Raw genomic sequence first — 12,799 nt, forward strand, 5'->3', positions numbered from 1 at the left:
GGCGGCAACTACGAGATGAGAGTGGAAAATTCCTAAGTGTGAACTTATATAACGAGGCCTTTAGTCCCGGTTGGTGCCACGAACCGGGACTAAAGGGTGCATTAGTCCCGGTTGGTGCCACCAACTGCGACCAAAGGCCTCTTTTCAGCAGCCCAAAGGGCGGGAAGCAAAGGCCTTTGGTCCCGGTTGGTGGCACCAACCGGGACTAAAGGGGCGGCATTGGTCCCGGTTGGTGCCAGGAACCGGTACCAATGCACCCCCTTTAGTCTCGGTTGGTGCCACCAACCGGGACCAAAGACCCCTGTGCTGCCCGCGTCGCGGCCAAAGTTTAGTCCCACCTCACTAGTTGAGAGGGGCGCGTAGTGGTTTATAAGCCCCACTCCCGTACCCCTCTCGAGCTCCTCTCCATTCCAGGCTTACGGGCCTAATTGTTACCGCTATGCCCGATGGGCCTTCTAGGCCTTCTGCGGGCCTGAATCCAGGCCCATGGATGGGTTTCTAGTCGTATTCAGGCCGTGGTGGCCCAGTTGGTGGCAATTTTTTTATTTTTTCCCAGTTTTTTTTGTTTTCTTTTTTGCTTTATTTATTTTGTTTTGTTTCTACTTACAACAAAATACTTATTTATTTTATTTTATTTTGTTTATAATTACTTATTAATTTTATTTTATGATAATTCTTTTTGCTATTAAAGTTTCTAACAAAAAAAGTTCTTTATGAAAATTCTTTTTGCTTTTAATGATTTTGAACAGAAAATACTTTGATAATTTTAGTTGCATCAATTTTATATAATTTTAGTTTCAATAATACTAGAGGTTGCTTATAATGTTTTAAACAGAAAATACTTTGATAATTTTAGTTTCATAAATTTTATTTATGTTATTAAAGTTTTTTTTGTTTCTACTTATCTATTTTATTAAAGTTTATATTATTTTGTTTCAAATTACTTATTTATTTTATTCTATTTTGTTTCTGACTTCATTTGTTATTTTTCATGCATTTACTGATTATTTTGAGCTATAAGACCATGAAACTGAAAAGCATTTGAAATGAACTCTCGAAAGGTTCCAAGTTGGCATGGTATCATCATTTCACCCACATAGCATGTGCAAGAAAGTAAAGAGGATTATGGCAAAAACTGGATACACTTCGTGTACAAAACGGACAATCTATTTCGAAGTATCAGAGTTACAAAGGGATTTCATTTTTTTGAACTTATTTGAACTCCATTGTTTTTCTGTGTTCAAAATGCACCATTCAAAGCCACATCATCAATTTACAACCCTTTCTGACTACATTTGTTATTTTTCATGCATTTACTGACTATTTTGAGCTATAAGATCATGAAGTTGAAAAGCATTTGAAATGAACTCTGAAAAGGTTCCAAGTTGGCATGGTATCATCATTTTACCCACATAGCATGTGCGATAAAGTAGAGAGGGTTACGGCAAAAACTGGATGCACTTCATGTACAAAACGGACAATCTATTTCGAAGTATCAGGGTTTCATACGAAAACTCGTCTGTTACAAAGGGATTTCATTTTTTTGAACTTATTTGAACTCCATTGTTTTTCTGTGTTCAAAATGCACCATTCAAAGCCACATCATCAATTTACAACCTTTCTGACTACATTTGTTATTTTTCATGCATTTACTGGTTATTTTGAGCTATAAGACCATGAAGTTGAAAAGCATTTGAAATGAACTCTGAAACCAAAGTACATACATAGTTCTCTAGAGCATTAAAACCAAAGTACATACATAGTTCTCATTGAACAACATATAGCTCTCCAGAGCATCTAATTAAACCATACATTGAAATTATGTAAAACATTTCAATGCAACAACAAATGCGATCATAATCGCAACCAAGGTAACAACTGATCCAACTGCATAATGATACCAAGCCTCGGTATGAATGGAATATTTTCTAATCTTTTTAATCTTCAACCGCATTGCATCCATCTTGATCTTGTGATCATCGACGACATCCGCAACATGCAACTCCAATATCATCTTCTCCTCCTCAATTTTTCTTATTTTTTCCTTCAAGTAATTGTTTTCTTCTTCAACTAAATATAACCTCTCGACAATAGGGTCGGTTGGAATTTCCAGTTCAACAACCTCCTAGACAAATAAAATTTGTGTCACATTGGTCGGCATAATTGTCATAAACAATAAATGAACCAAATAGTTATGAAAAGATAATATATACCACATCCGAATCATAGACAGGACGAGGGCCGACGGGGGAGGATACCAAAACCATCGCACTATATAATAACAAGGAATAATAAAAGTAAGAAAATTAGACAAGTATCTATCTGAAGTCAGAATTTTTTCTTTCAGAAAGAAGATAAGAACAAGAGGCTCATCATGGTGGTGCCCGCGACGAGATCGGCGCGGGCGATCGACGACGGTGAAGACGGGGCGGGGACGGACCGCTAAATCTAGACAAATCTCGTTGAAAATGGAGCTCGGAGGTCAAGTTTCAAGAGGAGAAAGCTTAACTAGTGTGGCTCAGGCATTTCATCGAACACCATGTGCATAAGAGGTGAACTAGAGCACCCAAATGCCCTCCCCTCGCTGGCTTGACAAAACAGAGCACTCTAGAGTGCTCTACCGCGGCGGTGGGTATATATAGGCAAGTTATTTGTCCCGGTTCGTGGCATGAACCGGGACTAAAGCCCCCCTTCTGTCCCGGTTCAAGCCACGAACCGGGACCAATGGTTGTGGGCCAGAAGCGAGGACCATTAGTCCTGGTTCGTGGCTTGAACCGGGACAAATGGTTCCATACGAACCAGTACAAATGCCCACGAGGCCCCGGCCGGCCCCCTGGGCTCACGAACCGGGTCTAATACCCCCCATGGGTCCCGGTTCTTGGGCTGGCCAGGCCCGAACGTTAGCCCTGTTTTCTACTAGTGGCTATTTTACCTGAGAGAGAGCAGAATGAGTGATTAGCTAGCTAGAATGAGTTTGAAGATTATGATGTGCTACACTATGACTATGATGATTAAATAGCTAGTGTTTGATGATAATGACTATGATTATTATTATTAGCTAGTGTTGGTGGTGATTAGATAGCTACCATACCTAATGTTGGTGGTGATTAGATAGCTAGAATGAGTTTGAAGATAAAGATGTGCTATACTATGACTATGGTCGGTGGTAATGACTATGATGATGATTAGTTAGTATATACAACAGTGGGTGAAATGAATGTTGATTATCCACTTGAACCTAATCAACATTCATTTCACCCACTATTGTATATATACTAACTAATCATGGTGATAAAATCATATGATAAAAATACTATATATAAAACCTATACAAATACAACGAAAATAAGCTGCAATTAAAAAAATACAGGAAAAATAAGCAGTAGCGCTTTTCAAAAGAAACGCTACTGCTACTTACTACTATCAGCAGCGCTTTTCAAGCAACCGCGCTACTGCTAACTAGGTATAGCAGTAGCGCTGGTCAAACAGCGCTACTGCTACATGTTAGCTGTAGCGCGATAGCAGTAGCGCTGGTACCAACGCTACTGCTATGCACATTACAAGCGCTACTACTATTGTTTTCCCTAGTAGTGGTTATGTATGCCTGTCCCTGTACATTTGTGCCACCGTGGCTTATGACTAGTCATATCGACTCGGGTTCTCTATCATATGGATGCTAGCAATACAGTCATATACGTGATCCAAAAGTCGTAAACGGTCCCGGCCAAGGTAAAGGCGATAGATGTGGGTTTCCGTGTGTGAGGCCGCAAAGTGATATATGTGTTGTATGCTAGATAGGTGTGACTTTGGATCGGGGTCCAGACAGCTGGTAGATGGTGAATGGACAAGAGATAACATTTGATCCTTTCTGTCAGACATGTATGCATTTTTTTTCATCATTCTCAGTATCATGCATCAATTTTGCACGTATATACCATGAATACAATTGCTCATTTTACTTTCATGGTAAAGAAATCTACATGGCGTTGACAACATACTGAACCTTTTATTAGAAGGCACATTAGGAAAATATGCTTTCTACTTTCTTTATATTTGCTTCCAAGAGGTTTTGTCTATTGTGAATTTGTTCCTCGTATTATTTTGTAAGGCTCTAAAGCAACGTTGAGTCATTGAGACGTGCAATAAGTTGAAACAATAAAGGTTAGCATCTCCGATGATACATATAGGAATTCATCCTGCACCTCAAATTTACTGGATTATTATCTCGATCTTTCACGATCCCAGTGTTATGAATGATGAGTCCAAGAAGAAGCATCATAATTCCAATGGTGGTATGTTCTTCAAGCTTCAATAGTACTCCTTTTTGTGTATTATATGATGGCGTCAGCCTAATTCCTTTTAATGAACATCAGCAACGTGCAGCACCAAGCATAGACCGGGACGTGATGACAGTGCTCCGGAGGGAATGAACTAGAACTGGGCTCATGCGAGCATAAGCTGTGAAAGATTATTGTGGTGCTGCTCTTCTACACTGCCCACAGGGGACAGTAGACGACCATGTTGTCAATTTCAAGGGGAGCTCATGCAGAGGAGCAGCAAAAGTAACACATGCTCTGATGTGGTTGTACAAGCGGCATCTATATGCCAACAACGATATCCGTGTCAAGAAGAGCGGCAACTGTGGGAACCTCATCAGAAAGTGGTTTAGACTCTCTTTAGCTGACGTACGTTGCACTGCAGACAAGTGCAGCAAGGCAGAAACACTCATGGTATTGTCGTTAATTGAAACATCATTTTTGGAATTACTACCTCCGTAACAGAATAGACGATGCTTGGCCTGACCTTCATTATCCATATTAAGGACGGAAATTTCCATCTTTGATAAAACACAAAGTTGGCGATGGAGACACAATGGAGTGGGATGGCATTAAATCAGAGAGAAAGAAGAATGGGAGGCGTGATATAGCGAAAGATCGGGAGAGAAAAACAAGATTTCATGTAGTGATGTAGTTGAACATTGCATGCACATTACTCTGTTGGATCCGACTCTCTCAGCTCCCTGAAACTCTCTCTCCCTCTGCTGCGTCACACAGCTGATAAAAGATGCAAAGAGTTTTGGCCTTGCGCTGTATCACACAGCCAGAAGTTTTTTTCTCTATTCTCTTGACCAGACAAACTCACGACCTGCTCCACTAACCAACTAATCCATCACCTATTCTTATGGCACTAACACACGCGTGCATAACAACTTCCTAGATAACTTGTGCAGCCCGTTAGCTTCAGATCTTTGCATGCAGCAGCTTCTCATTGCACGTTGGAGTCTCACCATGCATGCTCTTCAAACTAAACCATCAGGTGTACGCCTCACACGTACCTCTGCACAGACATACTACTATATGCAGAACTGAAAGTAAAATGCAGATACATAAGACATCAAGATTATATCTAACATTCAACCCCCTAATCTTAATGTCCATTCTTCACGCAGAGACTTCAAAGAAGAGCCCGTCCATCGCTGCCGTACCCGGCCAGCAGTGCCTTCTCCTCGTTCTCCTTCTTCTTCTCTGGACACTCCCAAGCAAAATGTCCAAAGTCAGCACAGTTATAGCAATGTACCTCTCTCTTGTCTCTGCGCCCTCCACCACGGCCATGTCCGCGGCCACAGCCATGGCCACCACGGTCGCATCCTCGTGATGAGTCATGCCCTCTCGCCATGAGGAGCTGCTCTTCTTGACGTGCCGTCTCCCGCCCCTTGACGAGCTCCTCGTGCGCCTTGAGTGAACCAATGGCCTCCTCCATGGCCATCTTGTTGGTGTTGCCGAACAATGCAATCAATGATGCAACATGGATGAACTTGTTGGAGACGGCTCGGAGTAGCTTCTTCACTACGTACTTCTCCTCCATCCCATCACCAAGCTCACGGATGAGCCCCTAGAGCTCGTGAACCTCACCGCGAAATCATCCACGGACTCCGCATGACCCATGTTGAGGCCATCAAATTCCGAGCACAAGGATTGAACCCTCGCCTCTCGGACGCGCTTGACGCCCACATGCATGGAGCGTAGCACCGCCCACACATCGGTTGCGGTCTCCTTCTCCATTACTCGCAGCAGCGTTGAGTCGTCGATGGACTGGGAGATGATCGTCATGGCCATCTCCTCCTTTCCCTTGTCGACCTTCGATGAGGCCTCGCGATCAATGGCACCCCACGCGCTGTTGGCGCGCAAGAGGTACTTCATCCTCATCGCCCATGCCGCGTAGTTCGTCCTCGCGAGCAGCGGGAATGGGAGCTTCCCCACCATCATGGTCGCCGCCGTCGCGGCAGCCGCCATTGCCGCCGAGTCGCTCTGCACCAACTCTCCACTCGCTGAAGAGTCACGTGGCATCATCTTCGTCATCATCTGGCTCTGATACCAAATGTTGGAGCCGACTCTCTTAGCTCCCTGAAACTCTCTCTCCTTCTGCTGTGTCACACAGCTGATAAAAGATGCAAAGAGTTTTGCCATTGCGTTGTATCACACAGCCACAAGTTTTCTTCTCTATTCTCTTGACCAGACATACTCACGACCTACTTCACTAACCAACTAATCCATCACCTATTCTTATGGCACTAACACATGCATACATAACAACTTCCTAGATAACTTGTGCAGCCCGTTAGCTTCAGATCTTTGCATGCAGCAGCTTCTCACTGCACGTTGGAGTCTAACCATGCATGCTCTTCAAACTGAACCATCAGGTGTACGCCTCGCACGTACCTCTGCATAGACACACTACTACATGCAGAACTGAAAGTAAAATGCAGATACAGAAGACATCAAGATTATATCTAACATACTCTTCCCACAGTTTTACGGGAAAATGGAAGTTGATTAATCAGCATATATGTAGGTTTTTTGACCTCCAAGGGAGATGTGGAGGTTGCCAAATAGGACGGAGGAAGACACCATATTTCTGAATACATCGTGAAAAATAGAAAAAACAATTATGATATTAATTCTTCCCGTGGCAGCGCACAGGCAATCAGCTAGTGAGTCCATAAAAGAAGTATCATATAAGTATTTAAAAATCATATAGATCCAAAATGGTTCAAAGGCACAGGTAGCGTAACAAGCATACAAGTAACATATACAAGTATGTGCAACATTGGTTCACAAGATGAACACAAATTTAGACCAACAAGCACATGCATCAACATACACTCCAACAAATGCGATGAGCTCCACCGTCCGTGATGCAAACCTACAAGTTAATTAGCACAACCATGAGTTTCAAAGTTCAAATGCAAGTTCCTTAGCACAACCATGAGTTTCAAAGTTCAAATGTAAGCTCATTAGCACAACCATAAGTTTCAAAGTTCAAATGCAAGTTCATTAGCACAACCTTGAGTTCCAAAGTTGAACTGTAAGTTCATAAGAAGAATCATGTGTTTCAACGTTCAAATGCAAGTTCATTGTTGGAGCCGATGCTCAGCTCCTCTTCTTCTTCCTCGCGGCTGCTTCCTCACAGTGCACTCGCGGACAAGAAGAACACAGGAGGATTGGTGCCGGTGCCGCTACCCACACAGCCGGCATTTTCTCTGTATTTCTCTTAACTTAAGCAAACGTGATTACAGTCGATTAAATAACTCACACACACACGCGGCCAGGCGCCACACTCGCCCACTACCTGCGTGCATTCGCATACACTCACACCATACATTAGTTTAGATGGACTGTCTTTTTCCTGTCTATAGCCCTATAAAATTATGACCTTACAGTGAAATTTATTCCAGTTATCCACCTCCATCAGCCACCGCTCCAGAACGTGAAGAAACTGACGCGGCGTCAGCGTGGCAGTCCAGCGTGATGCATCCCAGATCCCAGGAAAAAGGTGTGCATTGGGAAATCGCAGCTCTGCATAGCCGGACCGCCACCGTCGCTGCAGATCGAGGAACGTGCATCTAATCAATTATACTTGGACATGTCACATGTGCATAGACGTCTAGCTGTTAGAACTAATCTTGTTATTAGTGCGTACGACTAGATATGTTTATATCATGCTTGTAGTTGAGCTGTGACTGTGTGTGCACGTCAGGTTGTGTTCACGTGCACATGGCAAAGCTAACTATGCATGTTAGTTAGATGCATGCGTTAAAGCTCTGGGAGTCCGATGGCCGAGTTGCGTGCAGGTGGAGATGGGGCAAAAATCGGACGCATTAGTTGTGGCATGCGCAAATTCAGCTGGAGGCCTACAGAAACTTGGAAGCGACTCAAGCCAGGACGTGTGTGTGTGCTGTTAGTCAGTTGAGTAATAGCCGGACCAAGCCAATGTGTGTGGCTGGCCGTTGTGTGTGCATGCATGGCAGAAGTGGTGCATGTGTGTGCATGCAGCTAGGTAGTTAGTTAGTGGGTCAAAGTAGTGGCGTGAGTTTTAGATGGCATGGGTGCTTGCCGTGTGTATAAATAGGCATTTCAGTCAATGAGTAAAGAGAGGCCGTGAGGGCTAGTTGAAAAGATGTGGCACTTGTGTGACCAAGGAGGAGAGCCTCTCGGCAAAGCAAGTTGGCTTTCTTCCCTGGTATATACGTGTGTGTACATGTGTGTGTGTGTGTGTGTGTGTGTGTGTGTGTGTGTGTGTGTGTGTGTTTTCTTGAGCTTTCACATGTGTGCGTGTGTGTTCTTGTGTTGTGCGAAACCATGAGAGAAGAGAGAGTGATGAGAGGAAGAAGAAGCGGCGTTGCGAGGAGGCGGCGCCAACACTAACATGATAGCTAGCTGATCCCTTGATCGTCGTTCGCCACACAAGCCGTCTATCGACTGCAGCAGTTCAGTGGCCCCCGACCATGCACGTCTCGCCAGAGTAGGTGATGACGTAGAAAAAAACATGTTCTGTGAATTGGATCTTTGGAGAAAGGGATTTGACGGTTTGGCTGGAAACAGGGAACTACATACGCCCAGCCATACAATGGGAAAAAGGCCGTCGATAACTAGCGAATTTTCAGGGCTATGGACCGTCTGGTGAATTGCAGACGCCCTTCTTCTCTTTCCTCGTTCTCTCCCCTCCAGCTAGACAAATATCATATGTGGCATGTGCTACAGACGGACGAATGGACACCGTTGTACATGCCCTAACAACTCATCAAGATAAGTGCTAACATTCATGAGCACAATCATGAACTTCCGAGTTCAAATGTATGTTCATGAGCACAATCATGAACCTCCAAGTTCAAATGCAACTTCATAAGCACAATCATGAATTTTGAAGTTCAAATGCAAATCAACAAGAAGCATAATCATGAGTTTACAAGTTCATTAGCAGAAGACTTCAAAATTGCTGGAGTAGTCATTATTGTGTGGAGATCGAAGCGCCACGGACTGTAGTAGGCATCACTGGGCTTCCTTGCATATGTGTAGATCCACGTACCCACACATTGTTGCATCTAGCCGATGCAGGGATATGTAAGCATGAGACGGTAAACATATGTGACTGTAAGATAAATCATTTACTTCTCGTCCAAAATTACATGCTCAAATTTGTGCATTTTTTCAAAATTTTACTTTGTTTAATGCACACCATTTGGTGTCCCATGCTCAAATTTAAGAACATTTTGAGGTGGTTTGCCATTTTTGTATCAGTAACTGGTTTTCCAGCCACTAAAAAGGGCAGAAAGCACTTTCGTTCAACATAATGGGCAAGCGCGCTCGGAAAGGGATGAAACTTGGCACGGTGTCTTGATAGGACCCCTATAGGTTGTGGTACAAATTTGAGAGTGTTACAGCAAAAACTTGATGCACATTTTGTACAAGTTTAACTCTCTCCTACGAAGTATCTGGGTTTCGTACGGAAACCACCGCCTTCCATAGACTACTCAATTTTCTACATCATTTCAACTTCCAACTTTACTATGTTTAATAAACACCATTGGAAGTGTCTTGCTCGGATTTGGTTACTTTTTGAGATGGTTTGCTATTTTTGAAGAATTAAGTGATTTTTTTGGTCAATAAAAAGGGCAGAGCGCATTTCCATTCAACATAGCTCGGAAAGGGATAAAACTTGGAACGGTGTCTTCATAGGACCCATATAGGGTGTGGTAATAATTTGAGAGCGTTGTGGCAAAAACTTGGTGCACTTCATGCACAAAAGGAACACTCCGGTGAAGTATCAGGGTTTTGAACGGATACCACCTCCTTTGACAGAAAACTCAATTTATCAACATCGTTTCAACTTCAAACTTTTACTATGTTTAATACACACCGTTGGAAGTCTCATGCTCAAATTTTAGAAATTTTTGAGTTGGTTTGCTATTTTTTTACGCATTAACTGATTTTCCAGCCACTAAAAAGGCATAACACATTTCCGTTCAACATAACATGCAAACAGGTCAAAAAGGGGTAGGTTTCTGTCATAGGACCCGCGTAGGGTGTGGAAATAATTTGAAAGCATTACGGCAAAAACTTGATGCACTTCATGTATAAACTAAACACGCTCCGACAAGTATCAGGGTTTCAAACAGAAACCACCGTCTTCTCCAGACAACTCAATTTTCTACATTATGTCCACTTCAAACTTTTACTATGTTTAATACACACCATTGGAAGTCCCGTGCTCTAATTTGGCTACTATTTTAGTTGCTTTCCTATTTTTGAACCATTAACTAATTTACTGGCCACTAAACAGGGCAGAACGCATTTCTGTTCAACATAATCTGCAAACGAGCTCGGAAATGAATGAGACTTAGCATGGTGTCTTCATAGGACTCCTGTAGATTGTGGTAAAAATTAGAGAGCACTACGGAAAAAACTTGACACACTTCGTGTACAAACTGAACAATATCCAGTGAAGTATGTGGGATTCTCACAAAAATCACGGCCTTCCACAAACAACTCAATTTTTGTACATCATTTCGACTTCCAACCTTTACTATGTTTAATAGACACCATTGGATCTTTCATGCTCAAATTTTAGAACTATTACATGTGTTAGTAATAAATATGGTTTTTTTCAAGCTGTTTTTACTTACTTTATCTGCGACGGACATTCATGGGCGCATGCCACAACTAAATTTTGTGAAACATTGCGCGGATCAGTGAAATATTGCTGTGGCGGGCAAATTTTTCGCTTGTCACTAGTACTTGAAAAAACGGTGGCGGGCCAAAATTTGTTGCCCACCACTGCTACTTTTATGTCATGCCTAAATTTATACAAATTTATGAATGATGGGTGGATCTTTTCTTGCCTGTATCTGCACCCAACATAGAAGTGATCGGCGTCGGGTGTTACTCATAATGTTTTGTATCCCCTTGATGCTACATTCTGAGATAATAAAATCGCCCTTTATCGAAAAAGAAGTGGTCGGCGTCAATGTTTTACCGCCACTACTACTTTTCCAAAATAGCAGTGGCGGGTACCTCTCCACGCCCACCACTAATTAGAACCCACCTATAACCCTTTCCCAGTAGAGCATAAATGGATGCACAATTATTATTGCTCCAGCCTCAGTTTCAGTCCACAATTACATGTATATAATATTTTTATGGGGTTAATATTTCATTTTGGAGTCGATTGGTTCTTCTGTGGAATAAAGGATCAAGAAGAAAATTTTGGCCATATTTTGGCATGATGGTATTTTTCATACTATCAGCGAGCTTGGATATTTTAGATCTTTAGTAGAATTTCTAGATCAATCATGTTGCTTTATTTGTTTTGTCTGGTTATGCAGGAGGAAGGGGAACAACAAGCAAAACATTGTGAAGATAGTGTGCTACTTATAGTAAAATGAGCATAGTGGAGGCCTGGTTAGGCCTCCTTTGGTTCATGGGATAGGAATATCATGGAATAAGACAACCATAGAAAGTGAGATTACATGTACCACATTATCTATAGTAGACGAGACGGGAATTGGTTCATAGGAGAAGAATTTTTTCATTAGCTCTAGGCTAATTTTTTTCCTTTAAAATGTGAATGATATATTCCTATCCTACATAGGAATAAGATTTCATTCCTACAAATCAAAGGGCTTCAAAGGAATTTTTCCAACAAAATTCCTATCATTTAAAATTCTTACAAAATTTCCATAAACCAAAGGAGGCCTTCATCTATCTTTATGTTTTTTTAAGATTACTTCAGTCTTTCTTAGCTGTTGCATGAAATTTGACGGGTGCAGCCTACAGCGGAAAGAACAATTAAATGATGTTTGTTTAATGTTTAGCTAGCTCAGCTAACCGAATTTTTTTTGCCAGCTTTACGTTCTTTATACAACTAGAGCTATTCCCACGTGTTGTAACTGAAGTTGGATGGAGTGATTTCTATGAGATTTGACTATTTGAAAATTTATTATTCTGGTTAGCAATACGAAAATTTATACAATTTAATATATTTGATTATTATGTAGTTGTAGATTTTTTAATGTAAATAAAATGCATTAAGGTGGGTCTTTTCCTATGCATAGTGGTACAGTGAGTTCGCTTAGTTACATGTTGAGAGAATTAAATTTAGTGGTGCATGCATGGTGGCATGATCAGTTGACATTGTTGCATGTCACGATAATTGAGTTAGTGAGGATCAACTTTTTACGTATATAGAATTACATCCGCCATCCATCGCTTCTGTTTTTTTCTTTTCTACATCATCTATACCACAAATCATGATATAAACATCATTATGGGTGTCACACCGAACAGGACATCACTACCATAACAATTTTAGTTAAGTTGTTTTTGCAGACCTTTTTCAGTAAGTTTTTGTTTGTTGTCCACATCTACAATTTTTATTAGCTGTTTTTCCACCAAATGTGTGGGATATTATCTCGTCTACTATAAAGATGGTATCACAAATGACTGAATGTTGTTTCAGATGG

The 12,799-nt window shown here is 41.7% G+C and overlaps 1 pseudogene; it reads right to left on the reverse strand.

Annotated features, from left to right (window-relative positions):
- Positions 1–5,766, reverse strand: part of LOC119339587 — a 14,327-nt pseudogene extending 8,561 nt beyond the window's left edge.
- Between the last annotated feature and the right edge of the window lie 7,033 nt (positions 5,767–12,799).

This window comes from Triticum dicoccoides, chromosome 7B (genome assembly GCF_002162155.2).
Source record: "Triticum dicoccoides isolate Atlit2015 ecotype Zavitan chromosome 7B, WEW_v2.0, whole genome shotgun sequence".
NCBI classification, from domain to species: domain Eukaryota; kingdom Viridiplantae; phylum Streptophyta; class Magnoliopsida; order Poales; family Poaceae; genus Triticum; species Triticum dicoccoides.